The sequence below is a fragment of the Aphidius gifuensis genome, linkage group LG2 (assembly GCF_014905175.1).
Source record: "Aphidius gifuensis isolate YNYX2018 linkage group LG2, ASM1490517v1, whole genome shotgun sequence".
Classification (NCBI taxonomy): Eukaryota; Metazoa; Arthropoda; class Insecta; order Hymenoptera; family Braconidae; genus Aphidius; species Aphidius gifuensis.
The window spans coordinates 20,154,228-20,170,485 of record NC_057789.1 but is presented as its reverse complement, the minus strand read 5'-3'; positions in this window follow the sequence as shown (position 1 = coordinate 20,170,485).

Below are 16,258 nucleotides of genomic sequence, written 5' to 3'. Positions count from 1 at the left end.
ACAATCGTCCCAAACTTCATCTTCCCAATCAGATATTTCATCATTATCATCATCATTATCGTCATCATCATCATCATCTTATAATTCTCCAACAAATTCTTCAAAACTTGTATCATTGTTTGTTGCTAATGATTTTTTTCCTACTGATGATTTTGTTGATCGAGCAGGTTCAACAAGTGGTAAATTGTGTTTGATACTAACAAGTTTTTGAGAACGATCAATTAATGAAGAGTTTCTTTTTTTTTGTATGAAGATTTGCAAAGTCTTTCCAATTTCTTTCACAAGCAGCAGATGTTGATGGTTGATTAACCCAGTACGGGTTATCATAAGAAGACAATGGACAAGCACTGGCATATACTGCTCGTGCAAAAGAAGCAGTTAATTTATCATGATTTTCTTTGAACATTTTAGTATCAATAAACTTGTCAATTGAGCCTTCGTTTTGAGTTGTTTTGTTCTTTGTAATCAGTGCTACAACTTGCTCAGATGATTGTCTGACTTCAGGTTTGTTTTTTGGCACAATCATTTCTATAAAATTTGTTTTAATTTCATCACAATTTTGACATTCTTGAGCAGAATGCTTCATCATTCTACCAACATTTGAAACATATTTTTTTCCACAATATTTACAACTTCCTGCACCCGTATTCAGAGGATGTTCTCATTAGGGCGTTTTTTTCCGATGGTGGCGCTTGTGAAGCTTTTCCATGTAAAATCTATATCAAAAGTTCACAAGCGCCGCCATCGGAAAAAAAGCCCTAATGAGAACATCCTCTGAATACGGGTACAGTCTTGTATTTGCAACAACATTAAAATGTTTTCAAATCTCAGATTCGGAAACAACCCATTGTTAAAATTGGTATATATAAAATATATAGACTGTTATTCTTTGAACTAAATTTAATTACTTTTTTTACTTACATATATGACATATCAACAACAAAAATGTAGATTGTCAACTCTGGGTTTAACCTCACTTTTTACATTTCCTTTTTACAATAAATAAGTCTCTCTGAACTGGATATGACATACCCATCAATAATATTAATTGTTATATAATTATTTGAAATTTATTATCACTGATAATTCTTATTTTTTAGAAAAATGTTTAAAAAAATTTTAATAACAATAAAAATTAAAGTTGTTATGATGTTTACCTTTTTCACTTTCTTTTTTTATTTATAAATTTTTCAGTTGACACTATGATTGAATTTTCGTTAACATAATTTAATTATGTATATTTTTTTAACATTAAATAAATAATATTTGATGTTAATATTATTTATAGTAAATTAATATTTTTATTATTGAAAATAAATAAATAATACATACACAGTATGAAGTACGCGCAGCTTTTCGTGCGTAGGCTCCTCTCTTTTTTGGTTAAAAACCGAAAAAATTTTAACCGCCTGCTATTAACCGGTTAATTACCGACTCACAGCTCTACATAGGGATGTGCGATATCAGTCGATATATCGGATGACCCGATATTTTTACCCGATATCGACGATATATTTATTCGATATGGATAAGCGTCAAATATCGGATATTCGATATCACTTTCGGAATAGGACGTTTCTATTGGCACTATTCCGCATGCTCTATAATATAGCATGCTGGTAAATATCCCGCATGCGAGATAAGTGACGGTCAGATTAAAATTTACATTATATAGCATGCCCGTGCGTTCAGCACCCGTATTCAGAGGATGTTCTCATTAGGGCGTTTTTTTTCCGATGGTGGCGCTTGTGAAGCTTTTCTATGTAAAATCCAGTAAAATCTATATAAAAAGTTCACAAGCGCCGCCATCGGAAAAAAAAAGCCCTAATGAGAACATCCTCTGAACACGGGTGCAGTATCTTTACCAAAACTTCGATACATCGATAATGATTCGAGGCTACTCGGCAACTGGCGCATGCTATATGCGCATAGAGCATGCTACATATGTATATTTAGAGCAGCAATCCAATTCACAGGGCAAATTTTTTACAATTTAGGGCTTTTTTTTGCCGGTGATGGCGCTTGTCAACTTTTTTTTATATAGATTTCACATACAAAAGCTCTACAAGTGCCGCCAGTAGAGGAAAAAAGCCCTAAATTGTAATGCCCTGTGAATTGGACTGCAGGCTATATTATCGAGCATGCTATACATGCTATATGTCATGGAGACATGGGGGACGTTCCAAAAATCACTCGGAAACTCGGAAGGTCAAGATTGTGATCATAGAAAATTTTTGATAGTTTGTTGTGGTAGACATGATTTTTTGTTCATGTATTTTTATAGGCACAAAACAATAAATTATTATTGTTTAATTATTAATAATAATTATAAAAAATACTTTTCACAACTGTAATAAGTAACAAAAGTAAATGGCATATGCAATATGGCTGTTTTTGTTGCTTACAATATCTACAGTAACCTCTAGTTATTTTTAAGTTTATTTTATCTCTATATTTTTTCATCTACTGCGCCGGTCCGGGTTTCCGAGTGATTTTTGGAACGTCCCCATGAAGTAAACCTCCATGCTATATGTGTATACCATCTTTAACCACATGTTACATAATTTTTATCCTCACCTTGGTTTTGAATGGCTAAGTAAAAATTCTAGCTAAATAAAAAATTTAGCTAAGTAAAATAATGTATCAATTGTTTGTCTACAAATTACAGCTAAGTAAAAAATCTAGCTAAGTAAAAAATTTAGCTAAGTAAAAAATCTAGCTAAGTAAAAATTCTAGCTAAGTAAAAAATCTAGCTAAGTAAAATAATGTATCGATTGTTTGTCTACAAATTACAGCTAAGTAAAAAATTTAGCTAAGTAAAAAATCTAGCTAAGTAAAAATTCTAGCTAAGTGAAAAATCTAGATAAGTAAAATAATGTATCGATTGTTTGGCTATAATTACAGCTAAGTGAAAAATCTAGCTAAGTAAAAAATCTAGCCTTGTACATATGTATATAGCATGCTCTATACACATAGCATGCACCAGTTGCCGAGTAGCCTCGAATTATTATCGATGTATCCAAGAAGACTAGAAATACAGGAGGACTTACTCCCTATCTCGCCTTTGAGAGAGGAACCAGCCTGTTAGGGCGAGTGATTCGACAACGTGCGGAATATAATAATACTGCTAAACATACTCTGACAAACATCATGTGTATAATGCTCTATTAGTGTTTGTCACAGTATGTTTGTATTGTGCGCATTGTAAAAAAAAAGCGATACAAGTCGCGCACGTTACCGTGGTACTACTAGCGCCCCTCAATTATGCGGCGATCACATAGCGGAACGGTTTTTTGAGGCAAGTTCGTCCTCCTGTATTTCTAGTCTTCTTGGATGTATCGAAGTTTTGGTAAAGATACTGAACGTACTCGCATGCTATATAATGTAAATTTTTATCTGACCGTCACTTATCTCGCATGCGGGATATTTACCAGCATGCTATATTATAGAGCATGCGGAATAGTGCCAATAGACACTTCGTTCGGAATATCGTCACGAAAATATCGGTTGATATACCGACTGAAAAACTACTTACCAATAAATTTTAATGGCGGCTTGAATGGCCACAGCCAATCAAAGATCAAAGAATATTCAAACATATACGTATTAATTTAATTAGCCGTGAATTTATGAGTGTGAACTTATGAGTTTTAAATAGACAGTTGACAATTGATAATAACAAAATCATTGGAAACTATAATCAGTAGTAAAAAATTGAGGAATTGTGTATTCATTATTGCATAGCCATGGTTCAATAAAATGTTGATTAATAATTACACATTTTCATTATTATATTTTCTGAGTATTGTATAATAAAATATTATTAATAAATAGAAAATCTAATTATTATTTTCTGGTCTTATAATTAATAAAAAAAATTACATTGTTGAAAATTTTATTATAATTTTTCTATAATTTGTTATTAATACGCCAATTTATCTGCATGGATTAAATGAATGAATGAATAATTCATGATTGATGAGATTCAATGAGTTATTTCATGAAAAACCAAGTATACGTATCAATTTATTAATTAACTTACGATTTAATTTCAATAGTTCCTATAATTATTAGTAATCAATTTTGAATTTAAAAATCCACGGACCATTTTTTTGTTAACAGTTGGAAAAATCAATTTACCTCGATATTATCGGATTTACAATTCTCACAGTCGTGTGTCGGAATTGTGTGAGAATTGTAAATTCTCACAGACGATTCCACTTATTTTTTTTGTCAAAATTTATTTAAAGAAAAAAAATCTAATACGCCTAAAATCATTACAATATTATAACTTTAATATTGAATAAAAATTTTCATTAATAAAATGCTTTTTTTATTTTAAATACAAAATAAAAATATACTGTCGTACGTCTGTCGGAATTGTGTCGGAATTGTGTCGGATTTACAATTCTCACAGTCGTGTGTCGGAATTGTGTGAGGATTGTAAAATCTCACAGTCGTGTACAGCACCCGTATTCACAGGGCAAATTTTATACAATTTAGGGCTTTTTTTTGGCACTGATGGCGCATATAAAATTTTTTTTATATAGATTTTACATATAAAAGCTCCACAAGCGCCGCCAGTGGAGGAAAAAAGCCCTAAATTGTAATGCCCTGTGAAATTGACTGCAGATGATATTAGAGCCCGATAAGATGGCGCTTGTGAAGCTTTTCTATGTAAAATCTATATAAAAAGTTCACAAGCGCCGCCATCGGAAAAAAAAAGCCCTAATGAGAACATCCTCTGAATACGGGTGCAGTTAACCTCGGTTTTAATACATAAACAGAATTGAGTTTCCAATATAAAAATTATTAAAAAAAAATTCTAATGTGTCTTAAATTGTGAGAATATTATTTAGAAATTTTTAGACATAATATTTTATTTTTTAAATGCTTCTTACTATTTATTTTTGTGACTCAGAAATTCTTATAGGCGTGTGTCGGTTTTGTGTCGTTTTTGTATGAGATCAGTGCACAAACCGACTGTCGGATTGGTGTCGGATCGGTGTCACCATTTTCGCTAGGGACTAGAAATACAGCACTCGCACCCGTATTCACGGGACAAAATTGTTCTCATTAGGGCTTTTTTTTCCGCTGATGGCGCTTGACAAAATTTTTTTTATATAGATTTCATATAGAAAGGCTTCACAAACGCCACCATCGGAAAAAAATGCCCTAATGAGAACATCCTCTGAATACGGGTGCAGAAGGACTTACTCCCTATCTCACCTGCACCCGTATTCACAGGGCATTACAATTTAGGGCTTTTTTCATCCACCGGTGACGCTCGTGGAGCTTTTATATGTAAAATCTATATAAAAAAAAATTTATAAGCGCCATCAGTGGCAAAAAAAAGCTCTAAATTGTATAAAATTTGCCCTGTGAATACGGGTGCTGTATATGAAAACCGTATCGCCATGTGATCGCCGTATAATCGAGGGGCGCTAGTAGTACTCCGGTAACGTGCGCGACTCGTATCGCTTTTGTTTTACAATGCACATCATACAAACATACACTGGCAAACTCTAAATAGAGCATTATACAGCTCTCAGGATTTTTATAAAAATTACTAATTAATTGAAAAAAAATATGCGAAGAAACTACTAATTAATTTATTTCGCAACACCATTTCCTAAGAATTATTTGCCAATAGCTTTTTAATTTATCAAATATGACAAATGTATCCAAGAGAAAGATAATCCCAAATAAATTATAAATCACGGTCTAAATAATTCATCAGCCATTCGACACAATATTTTTGATTTTTAAAAAATGTTGGTTTTAGTGTTTTTCTCAAACCCAATTATGTTGTAATAAGTTGATAATTTTTTTTCATCTATAAAATTATGTTAATAAGGCTGTATGACATCTTTATTAAATTTCAATCGTATAAATTTGTTAAGTTTTATATGTAAAAGAACAAATTAATATTATATGAATTTTTTTGTCAATTTATAAATTTAAGTAGTTGTTCAAGTGTACTATATCAGTCGAAAAAGTATGGACTCTATTTTTTTTTGTTTTTTTAAATTTTAGTATTTTAAACTTTCCATTAATTAGGTTGAGAAAAAATAATTAAATATTATATAGCTTAGTCATTTTGCTTACTTGTCTGGTCAAATGATCTATAATAAATTTTGTAAATGAATCTAAGAAAAGGGTTAAACAAAATAAATTAATTTATAGTCTACATTAATTTCTTTGCAATATTTTCCATAACAAATTAAAATATTATTGGCAAATGGCTAAGAAATTAATTTATTCGGTTTTATTATTTTTTTTACCCATTTGTCAAAAGTTTTTCAAATTATTATAGCAATCAAATAAATTAGTAATTTTTATAAAAAACCTGAGAGCTGTATGATGCTCTATTTAGAGTTTGCCAGCAGTCCAATTCACAGAGCATTACAATTTAGGGTTTTTTTCCTCCACTGGCGGCCCTTGTAAAGCTTTTGTATATGAAATCTATATAAAAAAAATTTTACTTTTTACGCCACCAACGGCAAAAAAAAGCCCTAAATTGTAAAAAATTTGCCCTGTAAATTGGACTGCAGCACCCGTTTCATTCACAGGGAAAATTTTATATAATTTAGGGCTTTTTTTTGCCACTGATGGCACTTGTCAAATTTTTGTTATATAGATTTCATATACAAAAGCTTTACAAGCGCCGCCAGTGTAAGAAAAGAGCCCTAAATTGTAATGCCCTGTGAATACGGGTGCAGCACCCGTATTCAGAGGATGTTCTCATTAGGGCGTTTTTTTTTCCGATGGTGGCGTTTGTGAAGCTTTTCTATATAAAAATATTGTTTTTGTTCATCAGCGCCAGCCCTAATGAGAACAATTTTGCCCCGTGAATACGGGTGCAGAGTATGTTTGTATTATGCGCATTGTAAAAAAAAGCGATCCAAGTTGCGCACGTTACTGGGGTACTACTAGCGCCCCTTAATTATGCGGCAATCACATAGCGATACGGTTTTTTGAGGCATGTTCGTCCTCCTGTATTTCTAGTCTTCTTGCACACCATTCACAAACCAGCCGTGTTCGATGGGTCGTCTCGGCTCCACACCCGTATTCACGGGGCAAAATTGTTTCCATTAGGGCTGTTTTTTTCCGCTGATGGCGCTTGACAAAATTTTTTTTATATAGATTTCGCATAGAGAAGCTTCACAAACGCCACCATCGGAAAAAAAACGCCCTAATAAGAACATCCTCTGAATACGGGTGCAGTTCCGTCTTACTTATGGCGCTAGCGTCGTACGGTAATTTGAAGAACTAAAAAGGCACAAAATCTCAATACAGATGCCTATCTATATCATCACTGTATCAATGCCCCAATAAATATTGTTTATTCACTTTATGCAAACAGTGTCATCATAATAATCGATTACAATAAGTTAATAAATATATAATCAACATGAATATAGAAAATATAATTCAGGTGAGAGCAAATAGTGAATGGAAGAAATAAAAATGAAAATACAAATTTGGGAGATGGAGAAATGATATGAACCAAAATGATGATGACGAAGAGAAAATTCATGATCAAAAAAATGTATGACTTTATTCATTTATTATTCCACTTATTATTATCTGTGCCATTGAACAATAATTTTTTATCTTTTATACATAGGAAATAAATGAAAACAATCAAAATAATATTATGAACTCATTTTGTTATTACAAAATTAAAGTTTTAATAAATAACAATGAATTTTGAAACGACAACGAACAACAACAACAATCGTTATTTCGTCAATCAACAGTATCATGGAGGTGAATAAGGAGAGTAAACTTTGCTTTTTTACTGTGTTAAAGCATAGGCTGTCACTGAAGCCTAAATTTTGGAGTAAGTCAGTTCGAAAAACTACCAGCTGCAGCGCTGACTTCAGCCCTTGATAAAATAAAAAGACAGAACAAAATATTTTCATTCACTCTAGCCTGCACCCGTATTCAGAGGATGTTCTCATTAGGGCGTTTTTTTTCCGATGGTGGCGCTTGTGAAGCTTTTCTATGTAAAATCTATATAAAAAGTTCACAAGCGCCGCCATCGGAAAAAAAAGCCCTAATGAGAACATCCTCTGAATACGGGTGCTGTACAACTATGTTTAAAGATTAAAGATTACACGTGATACTGTCGTTCGAGTCCGATCCCAGCGCCCTCATTTACTCCGAAATGTCGGCTTCAGTAAAAAAGCAAAGCTTACACTCCTTATTCACCTCCATGAACAGTATTTATTGACAGTGACAGTGTCACAGTGATGATATAGATCGGCACCTGTATTGATATTTTGTGCCTTCTTAGTTTTTCAAATTACCGTACGACGCTAGCGCCATAAGTAAAACGGAACTGCAGTCCAATTCACAGGGCAAAATAAATTTTAGGTACACTTCAGGGCTTTTTTTTCCGATGGAGGCGCTTGAAAAATTTCTCGTCAAACCTCTATGCTGAATGTAATTCATGACTAGAGATCTCATTTTTTGTGTTACGTTGGAGTTCACATCGATCATATGTATATGATTAGCTGTGTTCGATGGTCGTCTCGGCTCAGTTCCGTCTCACTTACGGCTGACTTATGGCGCTAGCGACGTACGGTTGTTTGAAGAACTACAAAGGCACAAAATCTCAATACAGGTGCTTATCTATATCATCACGGTATCAATGCTTCAATAAATATTGTTTATTTACTTTATGCAAACAGTGTCATCATAATAATCTATTACAATGAGTTGATAAATATATAATCAAAATGAATATAGAAAATATGATTCAGGTGAGAGCAAATAGTGAATGAAAGAAATAAAAATGAAAATACAAATTTTGGAGATAGAATTATTATCTGTGCCATTGAACAATAATTTTTCATCTTTTATACATAGGAAATAGATGAAAACAATCAAAATAATATTATGAACTCATTTTGTTATTACAAAATTAAAGTTTTAATAAATAACAATAAATTTTGAAACGACAACGAACAACAACAACAATCGTCATTTCGTCAATCAACAATATTTATTGGGGCATTGATACAGTAATGATATAGATAGGCACCTGTATTGAGATTTTGTGCCTTTGTAGTTCTTCAAACAACCGTACGTCGCTAGCGCCATAAGTGAGCCGTAAGTGAGACGGAACTGAGCCGAGACGACCATCGAACACAGCTATTATGATTTATGACATATGTATGTCTATTGTGAATAATAGGAGCGATTAGAGCCATACTGATTCAAGTTCGAAAATAAAATTTGGAAAAATTGATGAAATAGTATAAAAGAAAGCAATATTAATATGAACTTCGAAAAAAAACTTGTTTTGGTAATCTATTATTATTAATATATTTATTAATTCTTTTTCTTTTGTAGAAAGACAATTTATAATTTGTTTCATTGCATTAGCTGTGTTCGATGGTCGTCTCGGCTCAGTTCCGTCTCACTTACGGCTCACTTATGGCGCTAGCGACGTACGGTTGTTTGAAGAACTACAAAGGCACAAAATCTCAATACAGGTGCTTATCTATATCATCACTGTATTAATGCCCTGGTTAATAGGCCATTAGCCTGTTATTACATGGTGCCAGTGATGGTTGCCATACGTACCCTGGCCATGCGCTTATCTATATCATAACTGTATTAATGCCCCAATAAATATTGTTTATTTACTTTATGCAAACAGTGTCATCATAATAATCTATTACAATAAATTAATAAATATATAATCAACATGAATATAGATAATATAACTCAGGTAAGATCAAATAGTAAATGAAAGAAATAAAAATAAAAATTTTACAGATGATATAGATAGGCACCTGTATTGAGATTTTGTGCCTTTGTAGTTCTTCAAACAACCGTACGTCGCTAGCGCCATAAGTGAGCCGTAAGTGAGACGGAACTGAGCCGAGACGACCATCGAACACAGCTATTGTTTATTTACAGTGTGTTCAGCTCGAAAGCGTATGCATGGAGCGTATGCGCGCGTTTTGCGGTCATTTGAAGAAACTGTAGTAACTAAAATTTACTATTTATTTATTGGTATTCGTTTTTTCCAGTTCTTTCGCTCTCTTTCATTATTATTAATTGGTAATTTGTTCTTGCGTCTGAGAAAAAATTATTAAATTAACAAAATGAACACAATGACTGAAAATAACGAATGTTTTAGTAAATTTTAGTTACTAAAGTTTCTTCAAATGACCGCAAAACTCTCTAGCGCTTCCTTGCATATGCTCCGTGCATACGCTCGGTGTGAATAGTGAACGAACACACCTATAGATAGGCACCTGTATTGAGATTTTGTGCCTTTGTAGTTCTTCAAACAACCGTACGTCGCTAGCGCCATAAGTGAGCCGTTAGTGAGACGGAACTGAGCCGAGACGACCATCGAACACAGCTATTGTCAATAAAGCATGTGCGCGTCGATTTTTATTCTTTTCTTTCGTGCGTACGTGCAATCGTACGATTGCAAGCAAGAGGCGTGTTCGTTCACTATAGGTGTGTTCGTTCACTATTCACACCGAGCGTATGCACGGAGCGTATGCAAGGAAGCGCTAGAGTTTTGCGGTCATTTGAAGAAACTTTAGTAACTAAAATTTACTAAAACATTCGTTATTTTCAGTCATTGTGTTAATTTTGTTAATTTAATTATTTTTTCTCAGACGCAAGAACAAATTACCAATTAATAATAATGAAAGAGAGCGAAAGAACTGGAAAAAACGAATAGCAATAAATAAATAGTAAATTTTAGTTACTACAGTTTCTTCAAATGACCGCAAAACGCTAGCGCTTCCTTGCATACGCTCCGTGCATACGCTCGGTGTGAAAAGTGAACGAACACACCTTATTACACCCAAGAAGACTAGAAATACAGGAGGACTTACTCCCTATCTCGCCTGTATATAAAAACCGTTCCGCTATATGGTCGCCGCATAATTGAGGGGCGCTAGTAGTACCCGGGTAACGTGCGCGGAACGGTTTTTTGAGGCAAGTTCGTCCTCCTGTATTTCTAGTCTTCTTGATTACACCAAGCGTACGCACGGAGCGTATGCAAGGAAGCGCTAGAGTCGTGCGGTCATTTGAAGATGCTTTGGTAACTAAAATTTACTATTTATCTATTGTTATTTGTTTTTTCTAGCTCTTTCGCTCTCTTTAATCATCAATAATTGGTCATTTGTTCTCGAAACTTAGAAAAAATTATTAAATTAACAAAATAAACACAAGGACTGAAAATAACGAATGCATTGGTAAATTTTAATTACTAAAGTTTCATTAAATGACCGCATGACTCTAGTGCTTCCTTGCATACGCTCCGTGCATACGCATAGTGTGAAAAGTGAACGAACACACCTAAGGTCTGTAGGGGTGCGTTCCGTAGGGGGACCGCGGTCCTTTTTGGCCATAATCAGAGTGGATCCATAAAAATTAAAAATCTCCCTAGGAATCCCTGAAAAACAACCAGTCTCATGTATACTCTTTTTTACACCTTTCTATGCATGTATTGATAATGTTGTGGATGTGGTGCTTACTGAATTTTGTACTGATAAAATTATTAAAACAATAAATTTGTTAATAACAGTTAACAAAATGAAAAGAAAAATACCACTTCAAACACATTATCTATTGACTGATGTAATGTTCTTGTTGAAAATGAACAGCAACATCAGCCACTTTAAGATCTTGAAAGATAACAAAAATATGAGTGCTGTCCTAACCTTACATTTGAGTTATGATAGGTTTTGAAGCATTAACTTTGAAAAGAAATACAATTTACAGGCTAAATAATTGAGATAACAACAATATACACCTACTATTTTAATTGACAATTTTTTTTTTGATGCCAAATTATTTTTTTCTTTATAATAGGTGTGTTCGTTCACTTTTCACACCGAGCGTACGCACGGAGCGTTATGCAAGGAAGCGCTGGAGTCGTGCGGTCATTTAATGAATCTTTAGCAACTAAAATTTACCGACGCATTCGTTATTTTCAGTCATTGTGTTTATTTTGTTAATTTAATAATTTTTTCTAAGACGCAAGAACAAATTACCAATTATTGATGAATAAAGAGAACGAAAGAGCTAGAAAAAACAAATAACAATAAATAAATAGTAAATTTTAGTTACTAAAGTTTCTTCAAATGACCGCACGACTCTAGCGCTTCCTTGCATACGCTCCGTGCGTACGCTCGATGTGAATAGTGAACGAACACACCTATTATGTTAATCATATTTTTCGGTGTTTACGTTTGCTTATGTTTGCCCAGATAACCACTGCGTACCACTAGGAATTTGTATCAGCTATATACCGGTATCTCACTGGTACAGAATATTACAAAATGGCAGTGGATTTTACTACTAGTATAATACTAGTACAATACTGGTATAATATACTAGGAACTAGTGAAGCTATATTGCCGGTAAAATACCAGTACATATTACCAAGATGTTGCAGAGAATGAAAGAGAAGAAATTTACCTATAAAATACCGGTACACTGTAGCGGTATTGAATACCAGAATCATAACGGTATAATACCTGTCCTTTGTATAGACGCTAAGGATAGCGTTCTTTTAGCGTGATTATAGCTAGCGTACTCGTAGCTACCTCGAAATTTTTTTTCCGTAATTATTATCGATGTATTTTTAACCCCCTACAAAAAATTTATCCCTATACGTTCTAGGGGGTGAAATTAAGGTACACACTATATTTATACAAAAAAAATTAGACTCTCCGAAACTACCGGTAGCTACCTCGAAATTTTTTGTATAAATGTAGTGTTTACCTTAATTTCACCCCCTAGAACACGACGTAGAAGGATAAAATTTTTGTAGGGGGTTAGAATTACATCGATAACAATTACGGTAAAAAAATTTCGAGGTAGCTACGAGTAGTTTCAGCGAAATTTTTTTTTTTTCTATTTATATCAGAACGTGTACCTTACTTTCACCCCGCAGAACACGAAGTAGAGGAATGAAATTTTTGAAAATGCTTAAAATTACATCGATAATAATTACGGAAAAAAAATTCTTCTTACGCTACGCGTAGTTTCGGAGAAATTAATTTTTTTTGTATAAATATAGTGTGTACCTTAATTTCACCCCCTAAAACACGAAGTAGAGAAATGAAATTCTTGTAGGGGGTTAGGTTGTCGTGTTCTGGGGGGTAAAATTAAGGTACACGTTTTAATAAAAACAAAAAAAAAATTATTTTTCCGAAACTACTCGTACCTTAAAATTTTTTTACCGTAATTGTTATCGATGTAATTTTAACCCCCTACCAAAATTTCATCCCTCTACATCGGTAAATCTACGGTAAAAAAATTTCGAGGTAGCTACGAGTATTTTCGGATAAATTAATTTTTCTTTATTTTTACTCAAATATCCTTTTTCTTATTTTATGACGCTGAAGCTGGCCGCCACTCTGGCCGCCAAACGTAAATTGGACCTGAAAACATATGGTGTGTCGGGTGCCCTGCGCTTATTTTTTTTTTTTTTTTTTTGTTACTCAACAAAATTGGGCCTGTTGAATATTATCTGAATTAAAAGTCAACTAATTGAAAGCTAAAAAAAAATATCAACCCCCAACATAGCGTTTTAGGGGGGGCCAGGGGGGACGGAAACTTTAATTATTTTTTTTACTAACGTTAAAATGAAAATTGAGGCATGAAAATATTTTCTAAATTAAAAGTCAACGAATAAAAAGCTAAAAAAAAAATTACGACCCTTAACATAGCGTTTTAGGGAGTGAAAAGGGCTGAAAACGCGGATTCTAGACAATTTAATTTTTTTTTCTACCTTAAAATCAAAATTGAGGCATGAAAATATTTTCTAAATTCAAAGTCCACTGATAAAAAGCTAAAAAAAAAATTACGACCCTTAACATAGTGTTTTAGGGGATGAAAAAGGCTGAAAACGCGGATTCTAGACAATTTAATTTTTTTTTCTATCTTAAAATCAAAATTGGGGCAAGAAAATATTTTCTAAATTGGAAGTCAACGAATAAAAAGCTAAAAAAAAAAATTACAACCCTTAACATAGCGTTTTAGGGGCTGAAAAGGGGTGAAAACGCGGATTCTAGACAATTTAACTTTTTTTTCTATCTTAAAATCATAATTGGGGCATGAAAATATTTTCTAAATTAGAAGTCAACGAATAAAAAGCTAAAAAAAAAATTACGACCCTTAACATAGCGTTTTAGGGGGTGAAAAGGAGTGAAAACGCGAATTCTAGACAATTTAATTTTTTTTTCTATCTTAAAATCAAAATTGGGGCATGAAAATATTATGTAAATCAGTAGTCGAGTGATTGAAAGCAATAAAAAAATATCAACTCCCAACATAGCGTTTCAGGGGGGGCCAGGGGGGACGAAAACTTTAATTATTTTTTTTACTAACTTTAAAATGAAAATTGGAGCATGAAAATATTTCCTAAATTAAAAGTCAACTAATAAAAAGATAAAAAAATGATTACAACCCCCAACATAGCGTTTTAGGGGGGGCCAGAGCGGACGGAAACTTTAATTATTTTTTTTACTAATTTTAAATAAAAAATTGGGGCATGAAAATATTATTTAAATTCAAAGTCCACTAATGAAAAGCTAAAAAAAAAATTACGACCCTTAACATAGCGTTTTAGGGGGTGAAAAGGGGTGAAAACGCGGACTTTCGACAATTTAATTTTGGCCCCCCCTAAAACGCTATGTTGGGGGTTGTTTTTCTTTTTCTAGCTTTCTATTGTTCTAATATTAATTTAGATGATAACCGTTTGGTCCAATTTTCTTTTTAAAGTAAGTAAAAAAAATAATTAAAGTTTTAGTTCCCCCTACCACTCCCTAAAACGCTATGTTGGGGGTTGATATTTTTTTTTAGTTTTCAATTAAATGACTATTAATTTACATAATATTTTCATGCCCCAATTTTGATTTTAAGATAGAAAAAAAAATTAAATTGTCTAGAATCCGCGTTTTCAGCCCTTTTCACCCCCTAAAACGCTATGTTAAAAGTCGTAAATTTTTTTTTAGCTTTTTATTAGTGGACTTTGAATTTAGATAATATTTTCATGCCCCAATTTTGATTTTAAGATAGAAAAAAAAATTAAATTGTCTAGAATCCGCGTTTTCACCCCTCTTCATCCCCTAAAACGCTATGTTAAGAGTCGTAATTTTTTTTTTAGCTTTTAATTAGTCGACTATTTATTTACATAATATTTTCATGCCACAATTTTGATTTTAAGATAGGAAAAAAAATAAAATTGTCTAGAATCCGCGTTTTCAGCCCTTTTCACCTCCTAAAACGCTATGTTAAAAGTCGTAATTTTTTTTTTAGCTTTTTATTAGTGGACTTTGGTTTTAGATAATATTTTCATGCCCCAATTTTTATTTTAAAGTTAGTAAAAAAAATAATTAAAGTTTCGGCCCCCCTTGGCCCCCCCTAAAACGCTATGTTGGGGGTTGTAATTATTTTTTTAGCTTTTTATTAGTTGACTTTTAATTTAGAAAATATTTTCATGCTCCAATTCTCATTTTAAAGTTAGTAAAAAAAATAATTAAAGTTTCCGTCCCCCCTGGCCCCCCCTAAAACGCTATGTTGAGGGTTGATATTTTTTTATTGCTTTCAATCAGTCGACTATTGATTTACATAATATTTTCATGCCCCAATTTTGATTTTAAGATAGAAAAAAAAATTAAATTGTCTAGAATCCGCGTTTTCACCCCTTTTCACTCCCTAAAACGCTATGTTAAGGGTCGTAATTTTCTTTTTAGCTTCTTATTAGTGGACTTTGAATTTAGATAATATTTTCATGCCCCAATTTTTATTTTAAAGTTAGTAAAAAAAATAATTAAAGTTTCCGTCCCCCTTGGCCCCCCCTAAAACGCTATGTTGGGGGTTAATTTTCTTTTTCTAGCTTTCTATTGTTCTAATATTGATTTAGATGTTAACCGTTTGGTCGAATTTTCGTTTTAAAGTAGTTAAAAAAATTATTTTCAAAAAATTTCGCGTTTTTACCCCCCTTTTGTCCCCTAAAACGCTATGTTAAGGGTTGATTTTTTTTATCTAGCCTTGTATTGTTTCAATACTAATTTAAAAAATAATGGCTTAGTCCAATTTTCGTTTTAAAGTAGTTTAAAAATTAATTTACTGGTATACGCGTTTTCACCTCTTTTTTACCCCCTTAAACGCTATGCTGAGGGTAAATAATGTATTTCTAGGTTTTATCTACTTCGTTTATGATTTAGATAATAGATTAAGTAGTGAAACATGAGAACGAAGC